The sequence below is a fragment of the Rhinopithecus bieti genome, unplaced genomic scaffold, assembly GCF_001698545.2.
Source record: "Rhinopithecus bieti isolate Rb0 unplaced genomic scaffold, ASM169854v2 scaffold_77048, whole genome shotgun sequence".
In the NCBI taxonomy this organism is placed as follows: Eukaryota; Metazoa; Chordata; class Mammalia; order Primates; family Cercopithecidae; genus Rhinopithecus; species Rhinopithecus bieti.
In genome coordinates this window covers 61685-71507 of record NW_016828325.1, presented here as the reverse complement: position 1 = coordinate 71507, position 9823 = coordinate 61685, and positions in this window count along the sequence as shown.

Sequence of the window (9823 nt, the reverse complement as noted above, 5' to 3'; positions counted from 1 at the left end):
CCCGCGCCCGCCGCCGCCGCTGCCGCCGCCGCCCCAGACCTCGAAGGCCGCAGACCCGCACCCCGGCTCGCGGCCGCTGCGCCGCCCAGGCTCTTCCGCTCCAGACAGGCCCCGCCCCGGAATTCCCCAGCAAACGAGTCCCATCTGGCGCGGGAAACCGGCCCTGAGTTGCTGGTTCCGGTGCCTCTCCTGGCACGTGGGCTTCTGGCCGCCGTGGGGCGGGAGCGCGGCCTCCCCGGCATGACGGCGGCGCGTCTGGGCATTGGCGAGAGACTCAGGAGGGCTCGGGGCTGGACCACCCACCCGGGCGAAAAAGCAGGTGGCTGAGCAATGGAAAGGGGGGCTTTGGCTGAGCCTTCCTTCCCCAGAATGTAGTCAACATTTTAAAAATAAGAGCAACGCACTCGCATTACCAAAAAAAAAGAATTGTGTGCACAAACAGCAAAGGAAGTCAAAAGACAACCTAGGAAAAATTTGAAACCTATCGCAAGATGCGAATTTCCTTCTAACGTAGAGCCAGTATTCCCTTTACATATATGTAATAAGTGGGAAGAGATCAATGGTTCAGGAGAAAGACAAAAAACAGTTCACAGGGAAAGAAATGCAAATAGATTTTAACATATGAAAGAAAGCAACTTATGTTGCTTATCAAGAACTTACATTAAAACAACATAAGCTATTGACTGACTATAGATTTTTCTTTGTCTCACAGACTCCAGAAACGTGAAAATAATGCGTGACACAGCAGTAAGGAACAAAATGCCTTAAACAATTGCCCCTGTGGCATGGGGAGCAGTGACTGAAGTGAGTCTCACACTCATGTCCTGATAAATTTTGCATCCTTCAAATAGTTCAGACTGCTCTGAGCTATTTTTCTTTCCTCAAAACCTTCTATCATTGTATTTCCTCTACCACACTTACTAACTGGTCAAACTGATAGGGCTCATAAATATTGTGTATTACCTCACATGACAAAATGGATTTTGTAAGAGGTGGTTAACTTAAGATGCTTTGTGTGGCTGGGTGTCATGTAATCACAAGAGTTCTTACACATGAAAGTGGGCGGCGGGGGGTGAGAGAGAGACTGGAAGATGCTGCTGCTGGCTTTGAAGATAGGAAGGAAGGAGGAGAAGGAGGGAAGGGAGGGGAGGGGAGGGGAGAGGAAGGTAGGTAGGTTAGCCGGCAGTGCAGGTGGCCTCCAGAGGCTGAGAAAGGCCAGGGACTGGATTCTCACCTAGATGCTCCGGGAGCACAGCACTGCTGATGCCTTCATATCCTGCAGAGACCATTTCAGGTAATGATCAGAGGTTAGCAAACAAAATTAGAGCTCTGCCAAATGTGTACATGCCCGAGGCTGGTTTAACTAACAGAATGTTCTGTTAATTTTTCTCTCCTTACATTCTCTCCCACTATTTGCCCTTGTTAAAGAAGATAAAATTTCAGGACCCTCTAAATTTACTACAAGGGGGAAGTTAAGCCCTGGAGACTGAGTCACAGAGCATGTTTGCAATTCTGCAATACTGAGTCTTGTGAAATTGAGTGTGTAAAAATCTGTGTTTTGTGGTTTTAAAAGATAATTCCTTCCTTAAACTAGTTCCTGAAATATGGTCAGGAAAACAAGACTTGGATTTTCAGTATGACCAGAATATTAAATATGCAAAGTGGTTTCTCAAGAATTTAAATGACTCTGAAAGGAAGAGAGAACAATCACCCTTCTCACTGGTTAGTGAGGTGGTATTGTCGCCACACGAGAGCAGTTTACAAAGTTAGAGAATTCTGTTGGCTGAAACTGCAAAATGTCGAGGCTTTGAAAGAGCAAAAGCCATGATCAAGGAGTCAATGATTGGCAAATATGTCTTTGTTGTCATTTTACAAAGACAGTTCTCAGGTTCGGAATTAACATCTATCCAAATGTCACATCTCTATCTACCTTGCGTTTCTCCGCATCCTGCGGCTGCATGCTCCGGTGCTGCCTTGGAGACCTGTCCAGGTCCACCTGGACCCCACAGACAGGGGCTGTAAGCGTCGCCTGCAGAGTTGGGCGGAGGAAGTTCAGAGCTTCCCCGCCGGGACATGAGCACCCCACTAACACTTAAAAAGAAAAACCTTCTGAGTTAATACCTTTCCTTTGAATTAACCTCCATCCAGGTAAAAAATGATTGATAAGTAAATGTTTGTTAATTAAAATTGAGGCTTTCTGTTGGCTTATAAATGTTAAGCTTTGTGGCACTTACTGATGTGGAAAGTGAGACCCAGCGAGGGTAATTTACCTAAGTGAGGTCCCAAAGCCACAACTAAAACCAAGTCCCTGAGCTGACAATGGCCTCTTGGGTGTCGTACCCATTCGTGAGTATACCTGGCGTTTTAAGGCAAAAGCAGGCTGTGGGGACACTGAGAACATCAACCTGGGGTTTCCAGCTTCCCCCCTCTCCCTGCCTCTTCAGAGACGATGCCCTCTGGGTGGCGGTGATTGAGTTCTGCCAGTGCGGGGAAGCTCTGAGGGGTGAAGGGAAGCCTGGAGAGGGATCTGCCAGACCCCGCGTCACCAGCATCACCTCCTGAAACTGCAGTAAAAGGACTGGGAGGCTACGAGAAGCAAGCCGAGCCACCTGGACAGAGCATCCTGAAGTGCCGGACGCCTTTTCTTCCTAGCATCCTGTCCCACCACCTGCAGGACACAGCAGCACTAGTCATCCTGCACAGGCTCCCTCTGTAGCTTCTCAAAGACTGCTGTCCTCATACACGGGCCCAGCACTGCGGATGTGAGGGTAACAGCCAATTCAGAAATGTTGTGATCTCTAGCTGGTTATCTGATTATCTTTCTCACTATCAAATTAACTGAATAATGCCCTCATTTTTTGTTAGGTGGATATGAACTTTGTCATGAGCCATGAAAGTGTTCACTGGTCTCAATTTTGATGTCAAATTTGGGAAAGCACTTTCTAGTACAAGTTGTTCTTCTGTTTCACTCATTCACGCATGCTTTGGTCTCCTGTGCCAGTGTTCTGCCAGGAGCGGGTGACGGACTGCAGATTGTGGAGGGCCCTGCGAACACAGGCTTGATGGCTGTGGAGGCCACAGTGGCAGTCCTCAAAGGGACACCAAAATGGAACTGAAGGATGGGTTGGCCCAGTGGATAGGGGAGGGAGTGGGGTGGGAGAAGGCCCAGGGCATTCAGGGAATGCAGAGAACCTCGTCTGGCTGCAACGCAGTGAGTTAGGGCCCATAAGATGAATGAGGAAAAGCTCCCTACAGCGATGTGTGAAAAAAAAACTGCCTCTGGATAATCTACAATGCTTACAGGTGTTGCCTAGTGCCAAAAATATTTTATTAACACAGTTTGCTTATGCCAAGACATATTATCATTATCGCCTGAAACACAGTGCTGAGGATAATTTTTTAAAATGACAGCAGTATTTCACTGAAAAAAGCATGAAATCATCTAATCTGGAGATAGACACACACCACACACACACCACACACTGGCGCACACTCCCCCCAGACACACTACACACCGCACACTAGTCCACACACACCACACCCAACATACCACACACCACATACCAGTAAAAACCCAACAGACATACTCCACACAACATACCACACACATACCCCACAGACACATCACACACCACACACTAGTGCACACAACACAGACCACACACACACACTACAGCCCCCCCGCCCAACACCACACAGGTAACTATGCTTACAAACTGCTGATTCCAGTGAATGTGGCACTTGGTGATTGGTGACATTCTTCTTGATCAGTCCTCCTTATTCTGGGTTACTTTGTATGTATTGAGAATTAGACATTATTTTGCCACAATTTACGATTTGATGAAAACATTGGGAAAAACATGAGAAAGAGTGATGGGGTGTTGGAATTGTGGGCTCCTTAAAATTTCCCCTCAGCCTTGTAGAAAATGAGAAAATCTCCAAGTGTCTGGTTAATTTGCCCGGGTACTTCAGTCAGCGGCATCTTTTTTGTTCGTTTTTGAGACAAGATCTCCCTCAGTCACCCAGGCTGGAGTGTGTTGGTGGGATCTCTGCTCACTGCAGCCTAAACTCCCAGGCTCAAGCAATCCTCCCATCTCAGCCTCCTGAGTAGCTGGGACCATAGGCACCACCACACCCGGCTAGTTTTTGTGTGTTTTGTAGAGATAGGGTCTCACTGTGTTGCTTAGGCTGGTCTTGAATTTCCAGACTCAAGCAATCCACCCCGTCCCCCACCACCCCTGCCTCCTGAGGTGCTGACAGGTGTGAGCCACTGCCGGCCAGCCGCATCTATTTCACAGGACGTGCATTCTGGAGATTGCCGCTAGTGGGCACCATTTCTCCATGCGTCCATGGGCTTTTCTCTAAGGTCCTTGTTAGGCGATGGCTGCTGGCCTGGGGCATTTCATGTTTTGAAAGTCTCTCCCCAGACACGCACTTATGCAGGTGAGGGACTCTGAAGGTTGTCTCAGGGCCCAGATCACAGAATCTGAGAGGCAGTGGGTTTTACAGATGGATTTCCTAAGGGTTCAGTTTAAGGGGTTCTTTCTATTTTGCCACTGTTCTGAGGGTCAGTACAATTTGTGGTTCCCCCTCCCCAACCTGTGGGTTACATAAATCTGGTCTTTAAAGAACTATTTATTGTCTACGGAGTTTTAGGACATTGTAGTTACTGTTGAGGAGAGAAGACAATTAAATACCTGTACAAGAAAAGTCCTAGTTGGTAAATACTGAGAGCTTTACAGCTGCGTGACCAGAATGATATTTCACGAGTGGCTCCAGCCCAGTGTGGCACATCTCTGGACCTGAAAACAAGCTCAGTGTAACATGGGACAGACGTCTTGTGTCAATCTTGCTGGTTTTAATAAAGTTTCAATGTGTGTTTCCCGACCAGACCCGTGTGCTGAACCCAGCTGTAGCTCACCGGAGTTCGCCTTCTCTGCTAAGCAAGTCTGACCTCCAGGCTTGGCAACCATTTCTGGAACAGAGACGTTTCACAGTGTTAGCACCCGAAGGGCCTGGACTCCATCAGCTGCCCAGGTTGCATTTCTAGAACATTCCCTCATATCTGGAGCTCTATCCACATAGCAACCAGAGGGGCTGACATGCACCCTAAGGCCAAAGACATCGCCCTTTTATAGTGGCCTCGTTCTTCTCTGAGACAGATGAGGTCTGGGAGTCCTGAGAGTGGTCTTGTGAGACCCTTCTGGTGGCGCTGACTGATTTGGCAGCAGGGAATAGTGTGGCAATCAAACCCAGCAGAGCCATGGCCAAAGGGCTGCGATGTCCAGCAGGCCCATGTCCTACTGACCTGGAGAAAACACACAGCAGCCACTGCTGTATCGACTTTGGCTTCACCATTGCAGGGTGGGGATGGGAGTGAGGCAGAGGCGGCGCTCAGGGCTCAGAATGAAGGAGGCTCCTCAGGTGAGCCCTGCACACCCGAGGGCAACACCCTCCTGTTCTGCAGGAGGCACTCCCTTCCCTCACCCCAGTACCAGCCTGGGCCACGCCTGCAATTCTGCTTCCTCCTCTTTCTCCTTGTCCATCCTCCCCCGTCCCCTCCCCTCCCCATTTCTCCTCCCTACTTCTCATCACCCTCCCCTCCCCCCCACCTCTCCCCTTCTCCTCCCCATCCGCTCCCCTCTCCCTTCGCACGCCCTTTCTCTTCCCTGCCCTCTCCCTCCGGTCACTGCCAGCCCTCCGGCCTCCCCCACCTTTCCCCCTCCCCCATGGGCGCTGCTGTTTCGGGCTCCTCCCCTTCCCACCCTCTCCCCCTCTCCCCCTCCCCACCCGTCCACATCCCCCTCCCCCTCCACCCTCGCCGACACTTCCCCTCCCCCACCCTTCCCCTCCCTCCTCCGTCCTCCTCCTTCTGTCTCTTCCCCTCCTCTTCCACTAGGGGACTACTTTTCTTCCTTCTTTCCGCTTCTCCCTTCTTCTCTCCCTCCTTTATTTTCTTCCCTTCTATATTTAACCCATATTTCCTGTGTGCCCACCTCACACAGGATAGGCTTCTGTTCTCACTGCTCCATCCATTATGATGGTTTTAAAGTATTTCAAAGTTCTATAGGTTTCAATTAATTTGATACCCAGTGTAATATGGGACAGACACATCTCTGGATCTGAAAATGCAGCTGGTACTTGACCTTTTCAGGTCATCAGAGCTCGTGGGTGGCTGGTTTTTACACTAGGGCTGCTGACAGGATGCTCCATTTGCCCACTAACTCTCTGAGCCAAGTCCAGAAGGGAAAAGAGCTGACATCATGGCTCTTCTGTGTAATGGGAAGATTTTATCTATTTCTTGACTATGTGTAGCAATTTGTCAGTCTTTATAAATTGTTTGCTCTCTGGAAAGAGACAGATTGAAAAGAGAATAATGTTCTCAGGATCAAACAGCAGCCTTTCTAGTTTTGTGATAGATCCTTTAAAGTTCATTGCATTAGGGCCTATCAGAGGGCTGGTAGGGCTGGTAGGGCTGGCAGAGTACAACCCTTGTGGGGTGGAACAAGGTGGGGACACACAGGCAGACATATTCAGAAAACGCTGCCAGAGTCAACCCTAAACTGCCACCTCAAAAAGGAGGTGCAAATTCAAGGCTTGCAAACCAAGGACACAATTGCTACGGAGAGGCCATTTTTCCACCAAGTTTAGCGCAGATGTGGACTGTTCATGGAGGTCCTGTGCCCGGTTGGGCTTCACGAGAGAGGGCTGGGGCCACCTGGAGAGGTCATGGCTGCAGTGGGCAGAGGCTGAGCCCCCCCGGCCCGATGCAGGAATCTCAGGTTCCAGCACCACCAGCTGCACAGGACAGACTTCAGGAAGTCCACTCGGGGGATCAGCAGGAGACCCAGAATCCACATCCAGGCCTGTCTGACCCTACAGTCTGTGATTTTAAACACTGTTGATGGAAGGTCCACCCTAAGGAGCGGTGAGGAACCTGGGATTGCCGGATTCCGTGTGGAGGAGCTGGAGGCAAGGCCTGCTATTCATGTCAAGTGTATTTTAAAGGGGCTTGTGCTTTTTTTTTTTTTTTTTTTTTTTTTTTGGTAGAGATGGGGTCTCATCATGTGGCCCAGGCTGGTCTTGAATTCCTGGGCTCATGCGACCCTCCCACGTTGGCCTCCCAAACTGCTGGGAATGTAGGTGTGTGACACCATGCCCAGCTTGAAATTATCTTCTTCTTCTCAAACAAAACAAAACAAAAATCTAAATCTGTAACATGGGTTAAAAATAGCAAAGAGTACTTTGGGAGGCTGAGGCGGGCGGATCACCTGAGGTCAGGTGTTCGAGAATAGCCTGGTCAACATGGCGAAACCCTGTCTCTACTAAAAATACAAAAATTAGCTGGGAGTGGTGGTGCATGTGCCTGTAATCCCATCTAAAAATAAATACATAAATAAAAGAGGTTAGGGACCATGACATTTCTGAGGGGTCAGCTATCAGTTCCATGAGGCGGAGACGACATATGCAGAGTTTTGTTGAATGAAGGTGTGTGAGTCTTTTAACTCAAGGCATTGCCCATGGGCTAGACGTTCATTGCTGTGGAACAGTTTAGGCAGGATCCTACCTGGGGCTGATAGAGAACGTAAGCAGATACCAAGGGCTCTCAGACATACCCTTAATGTCTCCAACCGAGACTCTCCGGGTTCTTTTTTTTTTTTTTTTTGAGATGGAGTCTCGCTCTGTCGCCCAGGTTGGAGGGCAGTGGCACGTTCTCAGCTTATTGCAAACTCCATCTCCCAGGTTCAAGCGATTCTCCTGCCTCAGCCTCCTGAGTAGCTGGGATTACAGGCGCATGCCACCACGCCCGGCTAACTTTTTTGTATTTTTAGTAGAGATGGGGTTTCACCATGTTGGCCAGGCTGGTCTCAAACACCTGACCTTGTGATTTGCCCACCTCGGCCTCTCAAAGTGCTGGGATTACAGGCGTGAGCCATGGTGCCTGGCCCTCTGGGTCCTTTTGTATCTTGGTTATGTACTCTGGAGTCAAGCTGTCGTTTCACCATGTTGAAAAAGTTTAATGATTTATTTAGATATTTGTTAAAGGAACAATCACAGAGCTTTTAAGGTAAGTACACAAATCCACCTAGGAATTATAGACAAATCCACCACAGCTCAAAATATGGTAACAGAATAAGTCTTCATAGCCAAAGAAAAAAATCTAATTCAAAACTCTTAGCTCCTAATATTACTCTGCATAATTTGTTTTCAGTTATCAGTCCAAGAAGCACAGAAAATAGTTTTGCTGCATCATCTGGTCAGGCACATTGTTGAAACACCATTTTAGGAGCTGCCTCATGGGCACTTCACAGCTGCTCTGGCTGTGATAACAGTGAAGAGAGGAAGACAGCGGTGCTGCCCTGGCCCCGGCCTGGGGCAAGGCTGATACTCCATACGGCCCTGAGACCGGTGGTTGTGTTAGCCCGGGGTCTTCCTTGTCACCCTCGGGCAAGGCTGATACCCCATACGGCCCTGAGACCAGTGGCTGTGTTAGCCCGGGGAAGCTCACGGTGGCCTTGTGGGTCTTCCTTGTCACCCCCTCATCACACTTGTCTTCTTTCTGGATTTGTGTTCTGAATCCTCACCCTTCCTCACTTCTCTTTTAGGGTCCAGGCCTGGCTGTACGCTTGCTAAATTCCAGTTTCAGTTCCTGCTGGATCAAAAATACATATTTGAAACTAACACTTTCTTAGGCAAGAACAAGAAACTATCAACTTACTTGGGAAACTGAGTATTTCAACTCATTGACAATTCTTAGAATTAAACATACAATCTTTTAAATAACAGCTTTATTTAGATACAATTCTACACCCCTTTATAGTGTATATTTTAGGGTGTTTTGGTATATTCAGAGTTGTGCAACTATTGTCAACAGTATAATTTCAGAACATTTTCATCACCTCCCCCTCCAAAAATCAAACTCCTTAGCGATCACTCCCCAATTTCCCTTCCCCAGCCCCTGACAACCACTGATTGCTTTTGTCTCTTTGAATGTGCCTATTCTGGTCGTTTCATATAAAAAGAATCAGACATGTGGCATTTAGTATCCAGCTTTTTCACTGAACATAATAATGTCTTTAAGGTTTATCTATTCTGTAACTAGTATCATTCATTTTGGTGGTAGAATAATATTCCATTGTATGGCTATACCACGTTTTATCTGTTCTTCAGTTGATAGACATTTGGGTTATTTACACGTCTCGGCCATTTTGAATTATGCTGCTGTGAACATCAGTGTATGGGTTTTTGCATGAATGTATGTTTTCAAGTCTCTCAAATATAGACCTAGGAGTGGAGTTGCTGGGTGATTTGGTAACTGTTTAACTTTCTGATGAACTACCAAACTGTTATCCAAAGTGGCTGTACCACTCTTTATCCCTACCAGCAGCCTATGAGGGTTCCAATTTCTCCACATCCCTATTATAATCTGCCTTTTGATTGCACACAAGTTAGTGGCTGTGAAGTGACATCTCACTGTAGTCTTCCTTTGCATTTACTAATAACATTGAACATCTTCTCATGTGCTTATTGGTCATTTGTATATCCTGTTGGGAGAAATTGCTATTCAAATGATTAGATAACCTTTTGTCAATTTTGTTGTTAAACATCTTTCTGAAATGCAGCAAAGTACTTTTACCCGGAATCAGTAAACTGAGCCATGTTGGCTTGTTGCTGGATGGTAAAGGGCCTTCAGGAGAAAAAGGAAAGAAACTCAAATTTATCTTTTGCCAAGTAAGTGTGAGTCCCTTTTTTTTTTTTTTTTTTTTTGAGATGGAGCCTTGCTCTCTCACCCAGACTGGAGTGCAGTGGCACGATCTCAGCT